This window comes from Taudactylus pleione, unplaced genomic scaffold, assembly GCF_031769625.1.
Source record: "Taudactylus pleione unplaced genomic scaffold, aTauple2 ptg000005l, whole genome shotgun sequence".
In the NCBI taxonomy this organism is placed as follows: Eukaryota; Metazoa; Chordata; class Amphibia; order Anura; family Myobatrachidae; genus Taudactylus; species Taudactylus pleione.
Genome location: NW_028284408.1, coordinates 14,924,274 through 14,948,824, shown reverse-complemented (window position 1 = coordinate 14,948,824; position 24,551 = coordinate 14,924,274). Strand labels below are relative to the sequence as shown.

General features: G+C 44.2%; 1 protein-coding gene across 7 annotated transcripts in view; it reads left to right on the top strand.

Annotated features, from left to right (window-relative positions):
- ENOX1 (ecto-NOX disulfide-thiol exchanger 1) overlaps positions 1–24,551 on the top strand; it is a 540,470-nt gene that overhangs the window by 104,358 nt on the left and 411,561 nt on the right. For 4 of the 7 annotated variants that reach the window (XM_088442454.1, XM_088442218.1, XM_088442427.1 and 1 more), the window contains exons 1-2: positions 8,887–9,066; positions 20,083–20,148. The gene's annotated coding sequence lies outside the window, so the exon portion shown is untranslated. Of the gene's footprint in view, positions 1–8,886; positions 9,067–9,117; positions 9,187–9,787; positions 9,847–20,082; positions 20,149–24,551 lie in introns of those variants that run through there. The other 3 variants (XM_088442435.1, XM_088442444.1, XM_088442288.1) reach the window with 3 other exon arrangements.

Sequence of the window (24,551 nt, the reverse complement as noted above, 5' to 3'; positions counted from 1 at the left end):
ATGGCCAGTTTTGTACAGTCCCCACTCTTACTGCTCCACTTCCTTATGTAACCAACATAATGCCGTACACAAGACTCCTCCCATTTCTGGTAGTTGGGAACCAAATTGTGCTGAAACTCATAAAGTTTCTTCCATAGAGCTGAATAGAAGCATAGAAGATGGATTGTCCAGAACCCAAAATTGTATATAACAGTCAAACTGTGTATGACACTGCTCCTTAAAATAAAGCTCACAAATGTTCATGATTAGGCTTATTTTACAGATTTAACCCACCTACACCTATGGCGATTTGGACTGCCAGTTTAATAATTTTACACTGAAAAGACACAAAAAGGGCAAGTGTGAGTTCATAGTAATTGACTTGTCAGAAGAAAGATGAGATGATAGTTGGTTGAGCTTTTTGGCATGCACGTCTAGTAATCTGATTGGCTACTGACGACGGCCCACTGCACAGCATTGGCCACCGTGTAAGTCAGTCAGTGTATTGATTGTATGCAGTTTACAGCAACAAATGTCTTCAGGTTTGGACATTTATCAAAATTTTGGCCTAAATAAGGATATGTCTGTGGGGTGACTAGTGTAATATGTTCAGTTTATAAAGTATCCACTGTTATAGACGCCATATATTTTAAGTATTACAGAGGAATGCTGGATCCCTGTTTGACACTATCAAATACTGTGAACAACAAAAGAAGCCAGGGAAGAAAATCTTGAGCGGTAGAGAGGAACTAATGAGAATGTGGAAAAACATGTTTAACGAAGAGCTGAGCAATGCTGGAGCTTTGCCACAAACAATGCCACTTTGCTGCCCCTTTGGCTCCATAGTGGTGAGTTTACTGGGAATGCCATACAAATTCACGTTTCTTGTCACCACTAAAAGAAATTGCTGAAACTCCTCCTATATCTTTCAGACAGTCTCCAAATGAGATCTGTTACCGGTCAAAAAGGGACTGCAGTCATTTGAGCTGCTGGAACCTGACTATCCTGCTCTATGTATGAATCCTGCAATTCACACAGCCTTCTGAGTTTCTTGTAGAAATGCATATGTCACTCTGTCTGCGCTGTTAAAGAAGCACCTTCCTGTTATTATGGCATGCTGCGGCAGAGGGGTCAAAGAGCAAGAACTGGAATATATATCTATTAAATATATATTACTCATATATTTGATATAGAATTGTAATCCCATTGAACATGACCACTGTCAAACATCATCTTCATTACTGCTAACTTCAGAAACTGTCACACACAGCCTGTGCAATGTATATTATATCTATACTATTAATTTGTAATAATTCCACCATAACAACACTGTCACCGCCAAAGGTCCACTAGATACGCAATATTCAATTGATTTAGTTACAGAAAAAAATAATATTATCAGTGTCTACTTCACTTTTTATTATGTAATATATATTGTAAATATACATTCTTTATTCTTTCTTTTATTAATTTAGTTTAATCTTTCAAACAGATTGGCTGTATCTATGTGTTTAGTCTGCCTTATTACTAGAATACAAATGTACACAAATGCTGCTATTGGCAATTCATCTTGTGTTAGATTTTTTGTTTTTCAAGTTACCTTTGAAGAGATCATCGTTACCATTACACGTGTTCTAGACATTGCTCATGTACTAGTGATGCCAGCAGGTAGAATAGCACGTTTTCTGCTTCAGTTCATTCCCATCTGCTGCCGCCATATGCACAGACAAGAGTAACATAAGGTTTCAATGTACGACTCTCCTTGTGATCTTTAATGTTAGGGCACACGGAAACAATAAATCATATGTCTATGTAGTTTGCGTACATGCTCTATTATTAGCTCCACCTGTGGATCTTTTAAAATGTGTCAGTGAGTAATGAATACACCTGTGCTCCTGCTACGTGACCTGGAAAACGCAAACTGTGTGGGGTCCTGAGGACCGAGTTTGAGAACCACTGCTTAATGCTATCTTTAACAATTAATTATAAGTGTGACTTTCTATGGCTAATGTACCCAATGTGATATTTACAGTGATCTGATACTTTACACATCACTATGTTGCCTACAAATGCAGAATGCTTTGTATACATATATATGGCGTGATGGCCAGATTACACCGTTGTATCCTCACCACTCCATTGTATTTCCATGGTAGTAAGGAGGGATTAGGCACAAAAATTACAATTGATGAACCACGTGACATTAGTTTGCTGAATTCAGCTGAATGAAAAGTGCTCCATCTTTACCTACAATTCTTATCTTTGAACTTTGGCCCTCATTCAGAGCCGTACGCTCTGAGCAGAGCGCACGCTCTGAATGAGGGCCGGGCTCCATTTTCATGGAGCGTCCTCCTGGACGCTCGTATAGCTGTGGGTCACCACCCACAGGCTATACGAGCGTGCATTGTGATGGTCGCGATGGTCGAGACCATCGCGACCATCGAATTTGCGAGCCGGAGCCTGCGGTTGAGGTTTTCAACCGCAAGCTCCGGAGTGATTTTGGCTCTATCAGAGCCAAAATCACTCCCACTGACATCACTAGTGATGTCAGTGGGCCGGCTTTTGAAGGGAGGCGTTCCCGTGGGAACGCCCCTGTCAGGGAGGCACGCCCCTGGCACGCCCACCAAAGGGGGCGTGCTGTCAATCAACATTGACAGCACGCCCCCTTTGATCGGACACAACGATCGGACTTTCCTTCGCTCGTCGCGTCTGGCGCATGCGCACGACGGAGCTCCCTCTGTCGTGCGAATGCTCAGTCCATAACATCGACCCACTTGCGAGCGGACAGCCGCTCGCGAGTGGGTCTGAATCAGGCCCTTTGTCTGAATTTGCTTGTGGTAATTGCAACATTATAGTAAATGTACCTAGAAAATGCAGCACCTTAACGCCTCATAACTCAATGTATATGACACCTCATATCTGAATGTAGATGATAGATATTAGGATCGCTAGAGAAAAGGGCATTCTAAAAAAAATAGCTACATTTCTGTCATTTAACAAAGAATTCCTGAAATAATGTAGTTGCTGGCTTTATATACTAGTATTTTGGACCCGTCATGTGCTGAGTCGCAAGCTATTGTGACCAGTGCTGCAGGTGTTTTTTCTCTGATTCTCCTATCCCTCCCCCCAATTCTTTTTCCTCCTTTTCCTTCTATTGTTGCCGGCTGACAGTACTGCACATCATACTCTCCATCCTGGAACTTGCATCAGGAACTGCCAAGCAGGTCCTCCATATTGCATTGCATTACCCTGCCCCACAAGCCCGCTACCTAGGTGTCATCCTTGACTCTGAACTGTCCTTTGTTCCCCACATTCAATCTGTCTCAAAATCATGTTACATACATCTAAAAACCATATCCAAAATTCGACCATGTCTCACACAAGATACCGCAAAAACTCTAATCCATGCATTTATTATTTCCCGCATTGACTATTGCAATAGCCTTCTTACTGGTCTTCCCAAAAACAGGCTATCGCCATTACAATCCATTATGAATGCAGCTGCGAGGCTTATCTTCCTTGCCAAACATTCATTGTATGCTGCCCCGCTCTGTCAGTTCCTCTATTGGTTGCCAGTTTTCTACCGTTTTCAATACAAAATACTTTTACTTACACATAAGGCCATTAACCAAACCACACCAACATAAATCTCTTCACTCATCTCAAAATATCTCCCAACCCGACTTCTCCGCTCAGCACAAGATCTGCGTCTCTCATCTCCACGCATTACTTGGTCCCATTCACGGTTACAGGACTTTTCTTCGGGCTGCACCCACTCTATGGAATGCCTTACCACACACAATAAGATTTTCCTCTAGTTTCCTATCCTTCAAGCGTTCCCTAAAAACTCAGCTCTTCAGGCAAGCTTATCAGATTGCAGAACCGCTAACACAACCTTCATGAGCTTCCATATCTAATCTAATTACATCCCCTTTCACAGTCCACACATAACCTCACACATTGTCTTTCTTTCACATCCTCCTGACATTTGGCCGACATTCCTGTGTGACTGGATCATGCAGCCCACCAAGAAACTCTGCAGTCTGGCTGGATCAAAATGCAATATATAGCATCTATCCTTGTGTATCAATGCCTATTTCCCTATAGATTGTAAGCTTGCGAGCTGGGCCTTACTACCTATATATCTGTCTGTTATTACCCAGTTTTGTTCTATTAATTTTTACAATTGTAAAGCACAACAAAATATGTTGCGCTATATAAGAAACTGTTAATAAATAAAAAATAAATAAATAACAACTGTTATGGGTGGTGTGATCACACATCTGCATATTCATGTTGCTTCCATCATAGCAATGCAAGCCATGTGTGTGTTGGCGTGCTCTCTGTTTTCCGCTAAGCATGACGGAGATGGGACCACATTGAGGATTATATAATAGATGTGTATGAATGTGGTAAAACATTCTGGCCTACAAAATATTACCACAACCTTGGTTTGATAACTGTATTACTATAGGAGTGTTTGAGTAAAGAAAGTAATAGTATTTCTTTCGTAGGAGATAATATTCACTTATGATCATGAGTTACAGGATTGTTTGCATTTCTCTGAAAAATCATTGATAACATGAGCTGGACATCTACCAAAGTTTTATCACACAGTGTTATCACATTAATGGATTTGTCTTGTTTCTGAATTAAAAATATCCCTTATGGACACTTCAGTTCTTTTGCGACCACCCACTCAGTGGGTCCCACTGCCCAGTGATGATGCCAGCTGCTTCACTCCATGGATGAGTTAGGACTTGTAGGGGCTGCCACGAGAAGGGTGGATACAAAGACGAGGTCATATATACTCTTCATTATTAGTAGCAATAGGTCATCACTACCAAATACTCTATTTTGTGTGTACGTAATTACATTATCGTCTTGAGCATTTTGTAAACCGGTACTTCTGAAGAATACGTGTGCTTTTTGATAGATTTTTCTAACTAAAAGTCAAACTGGGCTATTTATTAATTGAAAGCAGGTATGGATTAGCTTAGTTCAAGCACAAAAGCCAATTGAAGCAGGTGTGTGCAGCAAGACATCTTTCATGTCAACGGGGCTGAGATTCTAAGGCTAATAGTAAACTATTCTATTTACCAGAAGACACCAGGTCTGGTATGGTGATATCAAGATGAAGAGATGCTCTATTAAGCATGGAATAAAGATAATTCTAGGAAGTTGTATTTCACACAGAGAACTGGAAGTGTTTGGATCAGCTTAGCAGAATCAATTGTTACAGCAGTGATTGCATTTAAATTATGGTTGACTGATTTTTGCTTTTCCTTCTGAAATAAATGCACATTTATTTATGCTGTTTTATAGAACAAGTTAAATTCAGGAAGGAATATAAGTGTAAATAGTGTTGTTCACATTTATAGTAAGGTGTTTAACGTGCCATGACAAGGTAGAAATATGAATGGTATAATTAGATTAAACTGAGAGTAATGGACTTCCTGCCTAGGCTCTGCACTGCCATGTTTAATGGTCTGAATCTCTCTGCAGGCCGCCTGTCACTTCTAGTGATGTCATTTACGTGTCTGTGGGAGAAGTTCATGCACAGCTTCTAGCAACGCAACCTAACTTACATAAGAAGCCTCACATTAATCAGTTCTACTGTATTTGTTTTACTATTAGTTTACAAGGACAATTGTTTATTATTCTGCAATTATATTTAGTTTTGTCCAGTACAGCTGTGCAACCATTAGTAACTTTAGAAGTAATAATGTTTAAAAAAAAAAAAAAAAATATATATATATATATATATTTTATTATATAATTAATTTGGAAGCATAGCAAGACCATGTGATGCATATTCTGGGAGTTGATCTCTTGCCACATGTATTCCATGCAGGTGTTGTATACCTGATTTCCAGACCTATTGGATAATTTATATTCAAGCTTGACTATTGACTATAGTATAATAGAATGGTGGTTAGCAGTTGTACCTCACAGCATTGGGGTCATGTTTGCCCCATGTATGTTCCCCCTGTGTTTGCATGGGTTTTATGGGGTGGTTTGGTTTCATCTCAAACAGCAAAAATATACTAGTTTGCCAAAATCTGCTGAATATATGAATTCTGGTGTATGAGTGAGTGTCACAAAAGTTAGACTGTAAGATCCAATGGAGATGGACTGATTATTCATTCTCTCTCGCTCTCTCTTCTCTCCCAACTGTCTGGGTTCAGCGTGACAGTCCCTATTTCAGAGCTCTGTCATGATTGGGACTGCATTGCCTCGATCTGTTCAGATGTTGCGAGGATCCCGATTTTTGGCAGGACAATCCCACTTTTCGGGGCACTGTCCTGCCATCCCACACATGAGTCGCAGTACTATGTGGGGAAAGGTTGGGAGGCCACTTTCTCATCTGCTGTTCTGCATAGCAATAGTACAGAGAAAGGCTGGGGGCAGACCAGCAGCTCTGGAAACGCAAGGCATGCCCCCAAAGTGATGACATGCAGTTCTCCCCTAACACATTATGGGAAGTTTTGTGGTGATCTTATTCGGCACGCTGATGTCACTCTTTTGCGCGACACTCTGGCCTGGAAGCTCCGGCATGGAGGCAAACACATGGGGGCTTATTCTTGTTATTTAAGGTGAGTGTATTTTACGGTTTGTTATCCTGATAGTGCGCAAATAAAAAACATTGAAAGATTGATGCGGTCTGTTATGCTGTTTATTGACCTGAGTGCCGCACCATACTCCATGAAGTGCCAAAAGTTATGGGATAGGTGTCTAGTATTATATAGGGCCCTCTTTAGCCCAATGATGCATCGATTCCACAGGTGGACAGAAGATATCTGGAGAGATGTTTACCCATGCCATCTTGATAGCTTCACACAGCTCCCTGATATTTGTAGGTGCAGGATCTTGGGTGCGAATGGACCTCTCGACCACTCCTCATAAATGCTCGATCGGGTTCACGTGGTGGCCAAACCATTAGTTGGAACTCTCCAGTATGCTCCTCGAACCATTTCTGGACAACCTGGGACCGATGACACTGAGCATTATCCTGCTGCAATATTCCATCGTTGTGGGGGTACATGAAGTCCATGAAGGGCTGCAAATGGTCATCAAGCAATGTAACGCAGCGGTTACCGGTCAATGACATGGCCAGGCAGACCCAACCCATGCCATGTTAGCACACCTCACACCATTATGGAACCACCACCAGCCTACATGGTGGCTTCTTGACAACTGGGGTCCATGACCTCATGGGGTCTGCGCTACAACTGAACCTTACCATCAGCCCGAAACAACTGGACCATGACTCATCAGACCCGGCCACATGTTGCTAGTCTTCTAGGGTCCAATTAGTGATGCTATGAGCCCATGTGAGGTGCTGAGTCTGGTGGGTCTTCTGTTCCCATATCCCATGGAAGCTAAAGAACGCTGTACTGACCTCTTGGTATACATTTGATACCTCTTGCATTGAACGCGGATGTGATTTGAGCCAATGTCGCCTGTCTGTTATACATAAAATCATGGCAAGACGCCGCAGGTCACAATCATAAGCACCTGTTGTCTGCCACTGTGCTGTCCACGTGACACTGTATAGATCAAGAAATGTTGACAGTTTGCACGACTTTGGAAATGGAATAACCCATCCACTATCATGTCCTGTTAGAACTCCGATAATTCATGTCACCTTGCCCCATGAGCAGCCTAGCAGTCAGTTTTCAGAGTGACTCACGACATGTCAGATTACAATTGATGCAGGTCTGGGCATTGCCAAGGCATCACAGTACGTTGGTACCCTACCATTACCATGACTGTTTGCACTTCAGTGTATATACACAATATTGGCAGCACTCGGGGTCTGAACATATGGTCTTGTCCATGGTTAATCCCTGAGTACTGCCAATTTTGTATGTATGTACGTGTATCTTGCTTTGGTAAATTTCTGAGTATCGCCGCAATACCTCCCGGTACTTGGGTACTTTACGGACTCATTGCAAAGAGAACCCAATGAATGTTTTAAATGGTACTTGTGTACTTTACGTACACAAGTACCGAAAGTTGTCCCCACATAAAAAAGAAAAAAAGTTGTCCCCTCGCGGGCTCGCTGCACTCGCCACGCTATGGGCTTGGTGGGTAGCCAAAAGGTTATATTCCCCCTCTATGTCAACTTGGATGGTAAGGATTGACGCTGGACACTGGCTGATGACGTCGGAGTCCTCTTACGTGAAGGACTGATAATAATAATGATTGATAATAATAATGAGTGTAGGACACTTGGGTTCTCTCTGCAATGAGTCCGTAAAGTACACACGTACCTACTTCCCAACTGTCAGGACAATCCCGCTATTCAGTGACAGTCCCGCTTCCCCACCCACAGGCCGCAGTGTCCCGCGTTGGGGGAGAAGTTGGGGGAGTTCACTCTGACCACTGCTCTGCATAGCACGGCATCTCTTTGCTGTGAGGTGAGAGCCTGGGGGCAGCCCAGCATCTCCGGGAGTGCTGGGCTTGCCCCCTGAGTGATGTAAACGGGGGTGTGCCCCCTTTTCGGATGCACATGAATGTGAAGTCCCAAATCTGAAATTACAAAAGTTGGGAGGTATGATATTGTATGTATGTATGTATGTATGTATGTGTATCTTTCTATATATATATATCTATAACATGTATGATATAGAACTATAACTGAGTACATTTACAATGTTATAAGTAACATACTAAACTGATCCCACGCTTGTTTTTGAAGTCTAGCAGACCGAACAACAGAGGGAGAGAGTGTAGTCAAAAGTGTAATATAAAGGTGAACAAACCAGTTAGCAGAATTCAACGCTAGTAGCCATCTTTCTGGAGACCATGTCGAGCCCACGAAGTTACTGACAGAGTGTCTGTTTTGACGGAAGCATAGTTATTGATGTTGGCCCTCTAGCGTTTACAAGTGTGTATACTTGCCAGTGCTTTGGGCGATGTCGTTATTTACTGTCACCCAGCGCTTTCCGGTATTTTATCTGCTTAGTGACCAGTGCTACATCATTGGACAGAGGAGAACTACAACTTCCATGAATACCTTGTGGAAAATGTAATTCGTCCAATCCGAATACACCCCAATTCCTTGGCTGCGCTGCACTTGGGGTATGTTAAGAACAGTATAGTGATTATGCTGTTTTTTGGGAGAGCGGTGACGCTAGGAGGTGCGCACATACTGCCATGGGCTGGCTGCAGCCGTCCATCTCTGTGCTCCTCTCTGCACAGGTACATAGGAAGTTGTGGTAGCAGCTCTGCGGGAGAGGCATGGGGCTGTGTGCTGCCGTCCATCTCTGTGCTCCTCTCAGCACAGGTACATAGGAAGTTGTGGTAGCCCCATACGCCGGTGTAGTAGCAGCTCTGCGGGAGAGGCATGGGGCTGTAAAAAAACAAAGTCACAAAATGTAATATACAACACAAATGCCCTTATAAAGTGTAATTACTGTTTGGTATGTGAAGGCATGGAATAAAGCCTAACAATAAACTATTGTGTAGATATCCTGAGACTTTGGGAGGATAATTGGTTTGGAAGGACAGTGTCTTGTTTTATAGCTGTAAAACAGAAGTGGCAGGTGAGGTTATTGTATAAGGTAAACGCCATATTTTTAAAGGAAATGTCAGAATTAATGCATGCCAATTACAACTGCATGGAGTGCTCAACCCTGAAAATGTCAAGCTTTGCTCCTTTATCATCTTGAAGTGTTTTATCTGGCAGCTACTGTGAGTTAGTCGTGGGTACTTCATTTTCCAATTCTGACAAATATCAGCAGAACTGTTGTGTAGTGTTTTTCTTACACGGGTTTTGCAGGTGATTTCAGCGGAATGATATTGAAATACCGAAGGTTCAAATACCAGCTCCCCGACAGCAGGAGATCCAGACGCGACTAGGTAAGTAATGTAACCCTACGACTGCTGGAAACCCGTCTGCTGGCATAATAACTGCATCCCGTTTCAGCTTTGTTTCCTACAGCACTTTTGCTGGAGAAAAAAATACACTATTTGTTATTTGTGTATGTAGTATAGTTGTATATCATTTTACTCCAATACACATTTTGTGGTTATATTGTGCTCTTTCTGTTTACTTAAATATAGACAGATTTAATGCAGTTATTTTCTTGGTCTGCTGGTGCAACTAATACCCCTTTTACATCAAAGTCCCGGGTCTGAGCCGTGGTTTGGAACATGTTTCCAACCTGGATAAGACCTCTTTCACACTGCGGCGCCAACCGGGATTATGCCCAGGTCGAGACCGTTCACACCGGACTCGGGTCTGCAGTGACCCGGGTCTTCCAGCGTTGCAGTGGACACTTGGAGATGATGTAAACTCCAAGCGCCACTGAAGCCGGCCAATCAGGTAGCATGCGGCACGACCCAGGTCATCGTGACCCGGTCGTGCCGTTTACCTGTGCCCAACCCTGCAAGCTGGCCGTGTTGGTTCCCCGGGTCAATCCATTTGCACTGACAAGAATCCTGGGTTGAGGCTCACTCACGAGCAAAAACCCGGGATTTTCATGTCAGTGTAAAAGGGGTATTATAGAAAGCTGTAAGGTTTCTTTGGAACATTTGGGGATATGCCCTCATAAGATCACTTGCAGGGTAAATCAACCAGTGAATACAAACTACCAGTAAATGAACATTTTTAGGTTTAATGCAGTACATTTTAGTGCATACAATCTTTGATTAGATCTATTGATTGTGTTATTGATGTAAATCATATTAATTTTCTGGACTTGTCTGTTCATCTGCTATCATTGTGCCTTTATTTACTGGTAATTTCTACACCTCTCCTGTTTTTTGGTTGTAAAATTTTAACTATAACTTCAGCCTTTAAACCAAAAATGTTTTTTAAAGTATACATAGTAATAATGAAGAAAATATAAAAACTATAATGAGACAGGTGTACCATATATATATGACTGCATACTAATATATATTCCTCTCCCTCTCTTTCCCTCTCTTTCCCTCTCTCTCCCTCCCTCCTCCAAGTCTTCTCTACCCTATGCAATCCATACCCAGACTCTCCACCAGTCTCCAAAATGTTAAACTCCTTAAAAACTCCCCTGTTCATCCAAGCCCCCCTTTCTCCCACCTAATTTCGCTCCCTCTGCCCACATTCTCACTCCGTCACCCCTCCTGTCTCAGTCTCACCCTCACCACTTCCCGTTAGGCTGTCATATGTCACCCTGTTTGCTCCCACCACATCCACCTGTGCATCCTTGTATCATGCATATTTTTTCTGTTATCTACTTACCTGTTATGTCTTATGTACAGAATTATGCCACATTTCATTGTAACTAGTTTTATTTCTCCGTTTTGACAGGCATTGTGTACTGAATATGTCATATAACATTCGTACTAATTGGGAAATCTAAATCCAAGCAGACTTGTGATATTTGGTTTACTGTAAAAATATACAAATTTGTTTCATGTATTTGGGGCAAGTTTTAGTAAATCATGACACCATCTCAATGATTAAAAATTTCCTGCAGACAGCAAAAAAAAAATATATACACACAGGATAAATTGAAACCGTGATCTATTAAACAGAACCACAGCTTGCACACTCAGGACCTGTTTCTGAGTCGCACGTAAAGTCGCCAGAATTCTGTCAGCTTCCTGTGATTAGAAATAGATGCAGTAGATGCAAACACCCACCTGTGTGCCTGCAACATCTATGTGGGATGCAGTCCCGACAAGGGAAGCCCGACCCGGAACTAAAGATAGGCCTCAAAATCCCGACGCCTGTCTTTAGCCCCACATTATATGGTAGGAATCCGCGATCAGTGAACCCATACAGGATTATTGTTAATTGTGATCTGGCCTTGTGCGGAAGTTTTTATGTTCTCCCTGTGTTTGTGTGGGTTTCCTCCAGGTATTTTCTCACACTCCAAAAATATACTGATAGGTTAATTTGCTTCTAGCAAAAAAATTAATCTGTGGGATAGGGAACATTGGGCCTTGTTTAGAGTTGTATGTAAACCATCGGGTTTGTTTACATCTCCGATGTTTGGCGATCTGCGTATGCGCAGGATTTTTACTGCGCGTGTGCATATATATGTTCACAACGATGGTCGCAGTGCCCCCTAAGTTGCAGCATGATTGACATGCTGTGGGCAAGGAAGTGTGACATACACGGCCATCCTCAGTAACTTGAGGGGTACTCAGATGACCGATGTTCACACATATGATCCGATGCTGTGTCTTCGGACGCAGCAGCGGATCACAAAAGCGGATGTAGCTGCTGTCTGAACTGCGTACAACACTGAATTAGGCCCATAAATTGTAAGCTCCATTGGTGCCGGGAATGATATGAATGACAAATATTCGCTGTAAAGAGCTTCGGAGTATGGGAGTACTACAGATGTGTCCTCATACATCTAGCCTGAATACGCCACTCGGCACGACTTACCCGGCGTGAGTGAGTCGCCAGGTCCCATGCTACCCTGCAAGGCGATGCGACTAGTACTCAACATCGGACTGTGCAGATTAATTTGATATATACGACTCTTGTATATCTGTGTGCACTGTGAGTCTGTATATGAAGCAGAACGAAACTTGGAATAATAAGCTGCGGCCGCTACATTATAGCACGTCCTATACAGATTCAAAAACTCGTTTGCACACAGATATACTGTACAAGTATATCAAATCACCACATTCTGCTGGTGTGTCCTAGTTGCGACTTAGACACATTTTCTGCAAAAAAAGACGGAAGGACACATCTGTATGTAAATAACTTAATTATCATTGTTTGAAAAAAAAAATAAAACCTTTGAAGCATTGGATGTTATTCATAAATTACTAGTTAATTGACTTATATCTAAGGGGACGATGCAATTCAACGGGAGTCGAATAGCGCCAGGAGGGAGCTCCTGGAGTTATCCAATTCACCGCAATGTTTACTTCGATGGAAAGTAGTTAAGTCGGAGAATGACTGTTCTCGCTTCCTTCCAGCGCTATTCAATTCACGCCGAATTGAATCGCCACCCTTTACTGACACTGGTATCATTATCAATACTTTATTTGTATAAGTGCCACAAAACTCTGCAGGACCAGACAGTCAGACTTACAAATATAAAATACTGATTACACATAAAAACAGAACAGTAAGAAAGGAAGCTCAGACGTGAGCCAGAGGGTACACAGGGTCATCCTCATGAGAGTTTAAAGTCTAGAGCAGTGGTTCTCAATGTGAGTTTTCAAGTACCCGCAGGGGGTCATGTTTTCAGGATTTCTATCTGTGGAAACAAATGGGATAATTACTGACTCAGTAAAATAGATGAACTCACCTGTGCATGATTAAATAAATACAGAAAACTACTCACAGCTTACTGACTGGCACATGTGCCTCTGTTAGTGACTGGGACTGATGTACATAATTACATTGCTATAATTGTACAGCTCTATGGAATATGCTGGTGCTCTGTAATAAAGGATAACTATGGCATCTCAGACAGTCACTCAGTACCCAGATGCCAGGCTTCTATACTAGTGATGCCATTATATGGTTCACACACTTTTATGGAAATCTCATGCATAAATCACAATGTGATAACACTTTCTTTTTCATAAGAAAAGCACCTTCACAAATTATATTTTCCTATAGGTAGCTCAGACTTTCCCTTTTTATTTAAAAAAAACAAATTGTCAGAATCTTATGTCTATTTTATTTGTAAAATTATTTTGTGAGTTTATGTAAACCTGACAATCTACTGATCAGGTTAAGAGCAGGCTGACCTTGAAGAGTCTCTGCATGGATGTTCATTTATGTTAATCTCTTTCCTTCATATGGGTTGAAGTAGATGACATTTATTATTGATGTTCTGCCTATTGTATAGTGAGGCAACCAGAGCTCCTTCATACCCTCTCGCCACTGATAAAAGGTATGGCTGTCTATAAGAAATGCTGGAGGGGTCACCTTGCGGATACATCTACCGCATGGTGTGCTATTAAAATACATTGATTTTTTTTCCCTATTGACAGCCTGCCTCATAATAATTATCGTTTTTGGTATTGTTGCTGTCAAGGAAGTGATTTCTTTACACAGTGTGGACTATATATCTACTTTATACTACAGTAATGATGCAGCCTGTTATGTATTGGACTTATTAATAGTAAGATGAGATAAATTCCCTTACAATGGAAAAAATACGGAGTCCATTGGGAAGATTTCTGAACAGCAAGATTATTATAGACAGCAGAGTCAACTTAGTGTTGTACACAGAAATATTTAAGCACTGTGCTTTTACATGGTCTCCAGTGACTGTCTAGGAGGTGACCTGATTACATCTTTCTCTAAAATAAAACCTTGTAATGCTGCTGTGTTTTTTTTCTTTTTTAATGGACCGTTAAACCCCAGAAATAACTTTTTCAGATCAGGACCATGGAAGTAAAATCTATTGATTGTTATAGTTTCCACTGCAGCTTGGTTTACAACGTAATGCACTTCCTCTTCACTCTACTACAGACAGACAAAGCTTCTCCCACATATTTAGCTCAGTGTCCTATTGAGATATTTTACAGGTAAAATGCAGTTATTTAAGTTAATGTGAAATCACTGGCTTCACAGTGGTGTATCAATCCATGCAGTGTTTTTCTGCTAAGCAAGGCTGCAAAGATGTCACTCTAACTCTGCATGCTCAGTTTGGGAAGCACCTCCCTGCCAGAATGGGTATGTAATACCGACAGTCGGGACGCCTCCTGTCAAATACCGACAGCAGCATCCTGATGGTCTGTCTCCTGACAGGAATCGGGTAAGTATACTTCCCCTCCCCCTTAACCCACCCTCTTTCGGTAGCCTAACCCTCCTCGTTAGTGCCTAAACCTAACCCTCCCCCCATAGTGCCTCACCCTAACCCCCCCACAAAAAAACCCCTAACTCTGCTACGCTGTCGTGCTTCCCCCGTTGGGATTTAGACCGGCGGCATCCCGGCCGCCGGTCTGCTAACTACATCCCCTCCCTTCCTATCATGGTGATCTGCTGCAGAAGATTGAAAGATAATGTATATTATTCAGCTCCATTTTAAATAGGCTCTGGAGATATTGTAGTTCAAAGGGGGAAATTCAATTGCTTTGGGCACCACGATAAGTAATGGGCACCCGTTGGAGCAATTCAAATGTTTTGGGCGCCCATTATTGCTCTAGCCACGTCCATATAAACAGCGTTTAGTTGCGTATATTTGCTAAACCTGTCTTGGTTAGGGCACTTAAACCATGGAATTTTCGTACATTTCTGCTCGCCAATTCTAGAGGGTGCGAGCAGAAATGCCAGCACCTACGGCTATCGAACCCACCAACAAATGAATGACTCCGTCGGGCACCCATCACTTATTGCCGCCGACGCAAACTTGGCAACTGGTTACAAAGTATGACCACGTTCAAATTTCTAAAAAGGTGTGATGTTAGTTAGGGTTGGGTACCGAATCCCAGGTATGTGGACTAGATCTACATGAAAAGGTAGACAATGTCTAGATAGATAACAGATGTTAGACAGACAATAGGTCGACAGGGACAAAAAGTCAACACGCTGAAGGTCGACAGGTACAAATTGTCGACCGAGTCAAAATGTCAACACGAAAACGGTCTGCACTTCCTCCGATGGTTAGGGTTAGGCACCAGGAGGGAGGGATAGGATTAAGTACTTACTGGAGGGTTAGGGTTAGGCACTAGAAGGGATGGTTAGGATCAGACACCTACCCCGACACCAGGAGAGAGGGTTAGGGTTAGGCACCAAGGGGAGGGTTAGGGTGAAGATTAGGATTAGAAAAACGGAGAATAAATGCATTTCGACCATTTTCGCATCGACTATTTGTACCTGTGAACCTTCTATGACGACCGTTAGAGAGTCAACCTTTTGTCTCTGTCGACTTATTGTTTGTCTAACATCTGGAGCCAAATGTAATAGGGTGAGAGTTTCAAAAATTTGGGAGTTTAGCAGTAAATCTCTCACACTAATACAATGATCGAGTTGTATTTTCAAAACCGGAAACACCTGGATGAGACTTTAAATCTTGAGAGTTTTTTGAGTCTGAAAAACATGCGAGTTTGCTTGTTCTGTGACTTTATTACATTGGCTAAGTTTAAAAATGTGAGCTTTCACTCACATTTTCAAAACTCTCACCCTATTACATTTGGCCCCGGGTGTCTATCTAGACATTGTCAACCTTTTTTCATGTAGATCTATTATATCACACCCGAATCCCGACAGATTTAGGTAAGTATCCTAACCCCTAACCCACCTTTCCCACAGCCTAACCCTAATCCTCCCACTAGAGCCTAACACTTATTGCCGGGATGCCGATTACATTCCGTTAGCCACATATGTTGTATTTACTTTAATGCATGCTGGACAGATCTGGGGCTATGTAGTCCATACATCAGCAATTGCAAAAAAAAAAAAAAACTATTCACCCAATTTAACGATTCTCCAATCCACCAATATGCGCCCATATATTGCCAATATTTTTCAGGGATTTGCAGGTGATTTTCACCAAAGAGTTGATCTGCCAATCGTGAAAGGCTCATAATTTTTACTAGTAATGGTCTGCAAAATGGCTGATCGGTACCATACACTAGCGATTTATAGCTCTAAATGGTCGATGAAATACAACATGTTGGACAACCTGATTCAACGATTCTGATCACTTTTTCTGGTCGGGATCGGAGAACCCCATACATTTGTCTGCAAAATACTGAATTGCCCCAATTAATAGCAGATGTATGTGCCCCAAGGGCACCAAGTTTTATTCTACTCCCAGTAATTTCACATTTCGGCTGATGGGGTCATAGGCTGTTTGGATCAAATCTGATCACATTGAATTGTGATTATTGAACAATGTTTTTGAGGGTCACATATGCCAATTTAAGCTGGGTACTCACTGACAGATATATCGCCCGTTCCATTGAACCAGAGTGTGTACATCCGATATATCTGTGAACAATGTAATTCACAGACATATCATCTGATCTGCCCTGCAGCACAGCCGATGAGTATATATCTCGCAGATTTATTGTTTCATCTGGTTGTCTGTATGGCCAACCAGTGACGGCCTGATATGTCTGCAGCAGAAGTAAGTTAATATGACGTCACCAGTGGGCGGTCATATTCAAATGACTCTGCTGGCAGATATATCTACACTATATATACACTTACCAATCGCCTGAACGATTGGTAAGTGTATATGCACTTACTAATCATTAGATAGGTCGGCCAGGTGTGTACTCAGCATCAGTCAAAATCCAAGACACTTGATTCCCAACTTGGCAGGAGTGTGGCTATCTCTAGTATGGCGTTCGTTAGTGAATTTCAGAAGGTCTGTTTCTCTGGTTCAAACATTTGATACTCTGTTTAAGCCTGTGTCTTTTCTTCTATTACTCAACCATACTGGTGCTGGTAAGCAAATCTTCATGGCTTCAGTGTGGCAAAACTTTGATCACAAGACTGCCTAATGATGTGATATCTGCTAAGTACATTAAGATTAAGTAGCTTTAAATCTGCAGATAGCCTTATGTATCTGCAAGATAGCCTTTTCCCGCTGTATGTTGCTCTCAAGATAATATAATACAAGCCAAGCGTTCATGATTTACCTGAATCTGTTGCACATTGTTATATTTTATTATGTCATCATATTATATTACATTAAAACACCTCATATATGATCTACTTGTAAAGGTGCCTATACACTAGACGATATTATGCACGATTTGTCCGATTCTGACTCATCGGAACGTCAGATCGTGCATAATATGTGCAAATCGTGAGTGTCCTCTCACGATAACGATTCCGATGCACGTACCCGCAGATCGTCCGTCGTATCTTCAGATCTTACCTACAACAGGTAAGATTTGGCAATCTCGTACACGATCTACGGCATATCGTTCAGTGTTTATACCTAAATGATATGTCATCCCGATCAGTATGATGCTGATGTCACTTTTTGACACCCATGCATGACCGTATCAGTGAGATCCGTCCATGCACCTGTGTAAAAAAAAGAAAAAAAAAAGCCCCGGTATTTTGAGAGTCGATCCTGATTGTGAAAATACAGGGGACAGAAGACATAGGGGGTCCCCTGTATATAGCACAACCAGCACTGGGCCCAGCTGAGCCGATACTGGTTTTGGAAATACAAGGGACAATTAAAGTAGGGGTCCCCTGTATTTTCCATAACCAGCACCGGGCTCTTTTTAACGGGGGAGTAATGCCACAGCCAGGGGAACCCTTTTCACTGGGTCCCCCAGCCAAAGCATTACCCCTGACCGCTAGTCAGCCCAGGCCGGGGATCCCTGGAAAGGTGGGGTCCCCCTCTCCAGGACACCCCAGGTCTGGGCTGATAGCTATCTCCGACACCCCTGGGCGGTGGGTGCTGGGTTGATTATGTAAAGTGTAGTGCAAATGAAAGAAGTAAAAATATTGGGCCTGATTCAGACCCACTCGCGAGCGGCTGTCCGCTCGCAAGTGGGTCGATGTTATGGACTGAGCATGCGCACGACGGAGGGAGCTCCGTCGTGCGCATGCGCCAGACGCGACGAGCGAAGGAAAGTCCTTCGCTCGTTGTGTCCGATCAAAGGGGGCGTGCTGTCAATGTTGATTGACAGCACGCCCCCTTTGGTGGGCGTGCCGGGGGCGTGCCTCCCTGACGGGGGCGTTCCCACGGGAACGCCTCCCGTCAGAAGCCGGCCCACTGACATCACTAGTGATGTCAGTGGGAGTGATTTTGGCTCTGATAGAGCCAAAATCACTCCGGAGCTTGCGGTTGAAAACCTCAACCGCAGGCTCCGGCTCGCAAATTCGATGGTCGCGATGGTCTCGACCATCGCGACCATCACAATGCACGCTCGTATAGCCTGTGGGTGGTGACCCACAGCTATATGAGCGTCCAGGAGGACGCTCCATGAAAATGGAGCCCGGCCCTCATTCAGAGCGTGCGCTCTGCTCAGAGCGTACGGCTCTGAATGAGGGCCATTGTCTTTTGCAGGTGAACTACTGGTCCCAGCAAGCCTCCCCTGCATGCTAGTACTTGGAGAACCCACTGGTACCTGCAGTTCACCTGCAAAAGAAAAATAAAAAAAAGACACACACACACACACACACACCGTTATGACACAATTTTATTAACACACATACACACTCACAATCTCACATACTCGCCTAGTATCCCTGTAGCCAATCACGTTCACTTGACGTAGTAGAAATCCACGGATACCTGGGGGGAAAAAAACCTACTCATCCCGTCCTTTGCGTGGTTCACGTCCTCTTCTATCCATGTAGGCATCCACGGCCTTCAGAAAAAAAAAAAAATTGACGTTCTTTTGAAGGTGAACTACAGATATCAGCGGGCCTGTAATGCCCTGCATGCATTTGCCCGGGGTGTCGGTGATAGCCCTGGGCTATCAGCCCAGGCCTGGGGTGCCCTGGTGAGGGTGACTCCTTTATTGGGGGGATCCCCAGGCCTGGGCTGACTAGCTGTCAGGGGTAATACTTTGGCCAGGGGGCCCGGTGAAAGGGTTCCCCTGGCTGTTGCATTATTCCCACCGCTAGAAATAGCCCAGTGCTGATTTAAGATAATAAAGGTGACCCCCTACTGTTTTTGTCCCCTGTATTTCCAAGACCAGGACTGGCTCGCTTAGCAAAGTGCTGGTTGTGCTAAATACAGGGGACCGTTACGTCTTTTGTCCCCTGTATTTTGACAACCAGCACTGGCTCTCAAATCAAAAGCCTGGTTGTGGTTGTGCTTTAGCACTTTTTAATCATTTATTTACACAGATGCATGGACGGATCTCACTGATCCGTGCATGCATATGTGTCAGGACAGCCCATCATATATTGCGCATGATCGAAAGATATGCCAATTGTTAGATTGTGCACGATCGATCGTATGTCGCATTTTACTGTTTAGCACCATATCGTGTCCTGGAGTTCCAGAGGGTGTTCAAGGGAAATCACTAACGACATTGCATTGTTTGCAGGTCGTCTAGTTTGTAGGCACTTTAAGGGTTTCAATTCTGACACTAGTTAGCTATTTAATGGCACATTTTCTATATTCATGCCAGTGTTTTAAACCAATTGTACAGCACTTTGGGACATACAACTTTATGAATAAATAATTTCTTCTTTCCCCCCAGGTTTTATGCTGTGTGAGAAGAAACTGAACAACGATTGGCTGCTGAAAGCAATAGACACTTAAAAAGGTAACTGCACTGTTTAATGACAATACATATTAATAAATAACACTTTTATATTTGATAAATTGGGAATAAACCAGCAGGAAGAAAAATGATTTTGCATGTGGTCACGAGGCAAGTCTGTGCTACAAAGTTTCATAGTCATCTGATTTTCCTTGCATGCTCAAAATTGGAGAGAACTTTTTAAAAAAGTATTATGTTTTAATCTAGAAATGCCAGGATTTATGGTAGGATACCAGGTTAACTCCTCAAATGTAAAATGTTGCAAAAGAATTGTTTAGAGGAAGGGCAGTCAACCTGTGGCACTCCAGCTGCTCTGGAAGGGTTCCGGACTATAGATAGACAGACAGTTAAAAGTTCGACAATGTCTAGATAGACGCCAGATGTTAGAGAGACAATAGGTTGACAAGGACAAAAGGTTGACACTAAAATGGTCAACATATGTTTTTTGTTTTGTTAGGTTTAGGCACTTACCAGAGGGTTAAGGCTAGGCACTTACCCGACCGTTAGGGTTAGGCACCAGGAGGGAGATTTAGGTTTAGGCACTTACCCCAACGGTTAGCGTTAGGCAAAGGAGAGAGGGTTATGCACTTACCAGAATGTTAGGACAGGCACCTACCGGGAGGGTTAGGGTTAGGCACCAAGGGGAGGGGTAGGGTGAAGATTAGTGTTAGAAATAAAAATAAAATAAAAAAATGTAATAAAACAGCCATTTCTGTGTCGAACTTCTGATTGTCGACCATTTGTACCTGTTGACCTGCTTTCATGTCGGCCTTCTACCTTTTTGTCCCTTTTGATTTATTGTCTAACATCTGTTGTCTATCTAGACTTTGTCGACCTTTTAACTGTCTATCTTTTATACCACACCTGCTCTGGAACTACTCATCCCCAACATGCCCTGATATAGATTAGCATGCTCTAACAGCAAAACTGTGTCAGGACATGCTGGGAAGTGTAGTTCCATATCAACTGGAGTGCCACGTGTTGCCTGCCCCTGGTTTAGAGTAAAACTGGGCATACATGGTCAGATAAAATGTCTGTCAGACATCTGACAAGCTGAAACCCATCCGATATCGTTGCCATATACTGTGAGATATATCACAGTGTATGGCCATGATATCTGCATTTCTCACCTAGGGAGAAAATCTTTCTCCGTTCCTCCCCTGTGAAGGAGCAAGGGAAATGTCAGGCTGTCAACATACACTGCCACATGTGGCTGACCAATGATCGGATTTGTCGGGCTTGCTGGGCGATTTTGCTTGTCTGACAGACCGATAATTATTGAACGGTCGTGGCAATACACTGGTCAGTTATTGGCCTGAGCAGATGATTATCAGCTGATCGGACTGATAATTGGATGCCCAGTATTAGTTGAAGGAATTAAAGAAAATGTTTTTCTACTTTAGGGTCCATAGGGTATCCACAGGATACCTTGGCGGTATAGGCGATGCGGCAGCAGCATTGGGTACCACAGAGTTAAAACTTTAGCCTCCCAGGATGTACTGGTGTCCCTCCTCTATACCCCGCCCCCCAGCCAAGGCCATCAGTTTTTGTCGGTGCCCGGCCAGGAGTCGGAGCACATGTAGCAGGGTGGGGCGTTTACAGCCCCTGAAGACTTTCCAAAAGCAGCTGTGGCTGCATATCTAGAGCAGTACAGCATGGACAGTGTGTTCAGAAGTCCATGCTGTCGCTCCTTCACCCCGCCGGTACCAGAACGCCAGTACCGATCCGGGGATGCTGGTGGGGGTCTGGAGTCACGGCTAGCAGTGACCCCGGACCACCCGGACTGTGGCCGGATCTAAGGGGACCAGGTAAGCGGAGGGTCCCGCGGAGGGTACCCGCCGGAAGACACAGTCCTCAGTCCCCAGGCAGGGGGCTCCCTGGGGACTGGCTTGCGAGTGGAGCCAGGTATTAACCTGCGCTTCCACAAGCCCCAGGGACAGCGGGCCGCGACTGAGCGGAAAACGTCCGGCGTCCCTGGGGTTAAATGCATGCCAGGGGAGCGCGCCTTCCCTGTTTACAGCCGGCGCCTCCCCCGCTGCACAGTGCCTCTCCACAGCGGTCTGGCGGGCTGTGTTCAGCATTCCTCTCCCGGGGCTCGCCTCCTCTCTGCTCCTCGGCGGCCATTTTATGAATAATGTGCAAGCGCTGCTGGACGCTGATGCTGGTGGCTGTATGGTCCGGGTCCCCCTGCATACCTCTCCTTCGAACAACCTTAAGGTCAGTGTATGCTGCGCTGTTTCCTACCAGGCTCTGTGTAGTTGAGCTCAGCGCTGGTAGTGCAGGAAGTTATTTCTGCATTGTATGTGACTTAATGCTAGCACTGTCTGCCTGTACTTTCACTTCTGACTGTCAGCCATATTTTCTATCCCTGTTTTTCCTCTGCTAAAGCCCTTCCGGTGCGGTGCTGCAGGGTCGTCATTGCCTCACTATAAAAGTATTTATTTGTGAGGAAAGTCACATACACTCCGTTACACTCATCATGTCTGGGAGTGAACGTGATTTTCCCCTACTGCTAAAGTTTACCAATTGTAATGTACTAATAGGAGGGTATTGTAATCTCATGCCCAGTTACTGTGTCTGCACCTGTACAGGAACACCCTGGCCTTGTTGGGCTTCGGTTAGCTGGCCACACCCCCTGTGTTGCCCCATAGGGGTTATCACGGCATTCGGTTGGGGCCTCACCCATATAGGGGTTCCCCAGGACGCTGAGTGGCCCCCAGTCTCTCCTGCTCTCGCCCACCTATGTCTCGCATGAGCCTGCGTGTGTGGGTTCACGGTCCAATTCGGTACAGAGCCTATCGGCCGTGTTACAGGGGGACCCATCATTGCAGTCTGCTAAGCGCTCTGTAGTGTCTCAGAATGTTCTGCATGATGGTGATGTCATGACATGTGATGACGGTGACAATTTTTGACCTTTCAGACCAGAACTCTATGTCAAAAACATATATACCAAACCTTATACGGGCAGTCCGTGCGGTCTTGGTAATTGAGGATGGCAACCACCCCGTGGCCAAAACTAAATAGACTCCTCCGCAGGTGGATTCTCATGTTACACGCCTAGTGTGGAGTACTACGTTACCATGCCCTCCATGCCTCCTTCAAGCATGCCACGGATCATTAGGTGGAAATATGCCTAAAATCTAGTTATTCCCTTGCTGGAGGGGCGTCCAGACGGCTATGGCCGTGGGCTAGGTGTCCACAGCCATGGAGCGCTGGGCTGATAATTTGTAATTGTCTCAGAACTCTGACTCGTCGCCTGAACTGGCGAAGTTGGTAGGCAATCCCAGAGACTCAGCCACGTATATTAATGAGGCAGCCGTTTCCAGAATCTCCTCGCCAGCCGTGGCAGTTCGCCGCACCCTAGGGTTGCGTTCTTGGAAAGCAGATGCGGATTCTGAAAGAGGTTTGGAATGCTTGCCCTTTAATGGACAGCTCCTTTTTGGCTCTGATTTGGACAACATTGTGGAGACTCTGGCAGCAGCTAAGTCTGCGTGTCTGCCATCGGCTCCGATCCCATCCGGGTCTGGTGCTTCATCCTTTCGGGCCTCTGGGGCCCAGGGTAATCCACAGTGCAGTCCTTTCCTCAGCAGTCAACAACCAGAAAATCTGCCAAGCCAAACAAGCAGGCTTAGAGCACAAGACGTCCTACTCCCAGGTCGGATGGTAAACCTTCAGCCTAAGGCCTCCCCTTGGGGGACCCCAAAGTGGGATGCCGGCTTCTTCAGTTTGCCCAGTGCTGGTATCTGACTACCATGGACACTTGGGTCAGAGAAGTGGTCTCTCTGGGGTACGCCCTCTCATTTCGGCGTAGGCCTCCCAGCTGGTTTTTCACTAAAGGTCTTCCATCCGTTAAGGCCATGGAACTCCAGAAGAGCTGCACTCTATGCTCCGGGCTGGAGTTATAGTACCTGTTCCGTTATCCCAACAGGGAACGGGATATTACTCGATTCTCTGGTAAACAAACCCAATGGGTTTTACCGGCCAAAACCTCAGGTGCCTAAACAAGTCTTTGAGGTTCTTCGGTTCAGGATACAGACCCTCTGTTCCATTATATTGGCAATGGGACCTAGGGATTTCATGGTGTCTCTGGACACTTATGAAGCCTACCTTCATATACCTATTATCTTGGCGCAACAGCAATTCCTCGGGTTTGCGATGTTAAGCCGCCATTTTCTGTTTCAGACACTGCCCTTTACTCTGGCCACTGCGCCTCGAGTATTTACCATACTCATGGCGGTTATGGCAGCCCACCTTCGAATGCAGGGGGTCCGCCTGTTGTCCTATCTGGGCTACCTCATGTTGTTAGCAGGGTCTCCAGAAATCCTTCAGCGCCATCTGCACCTAACAATATCTGTGCTGAACAATTATGGCTAGCTGATAAACTGAGAGAAGTCCTCCCTGGTTCC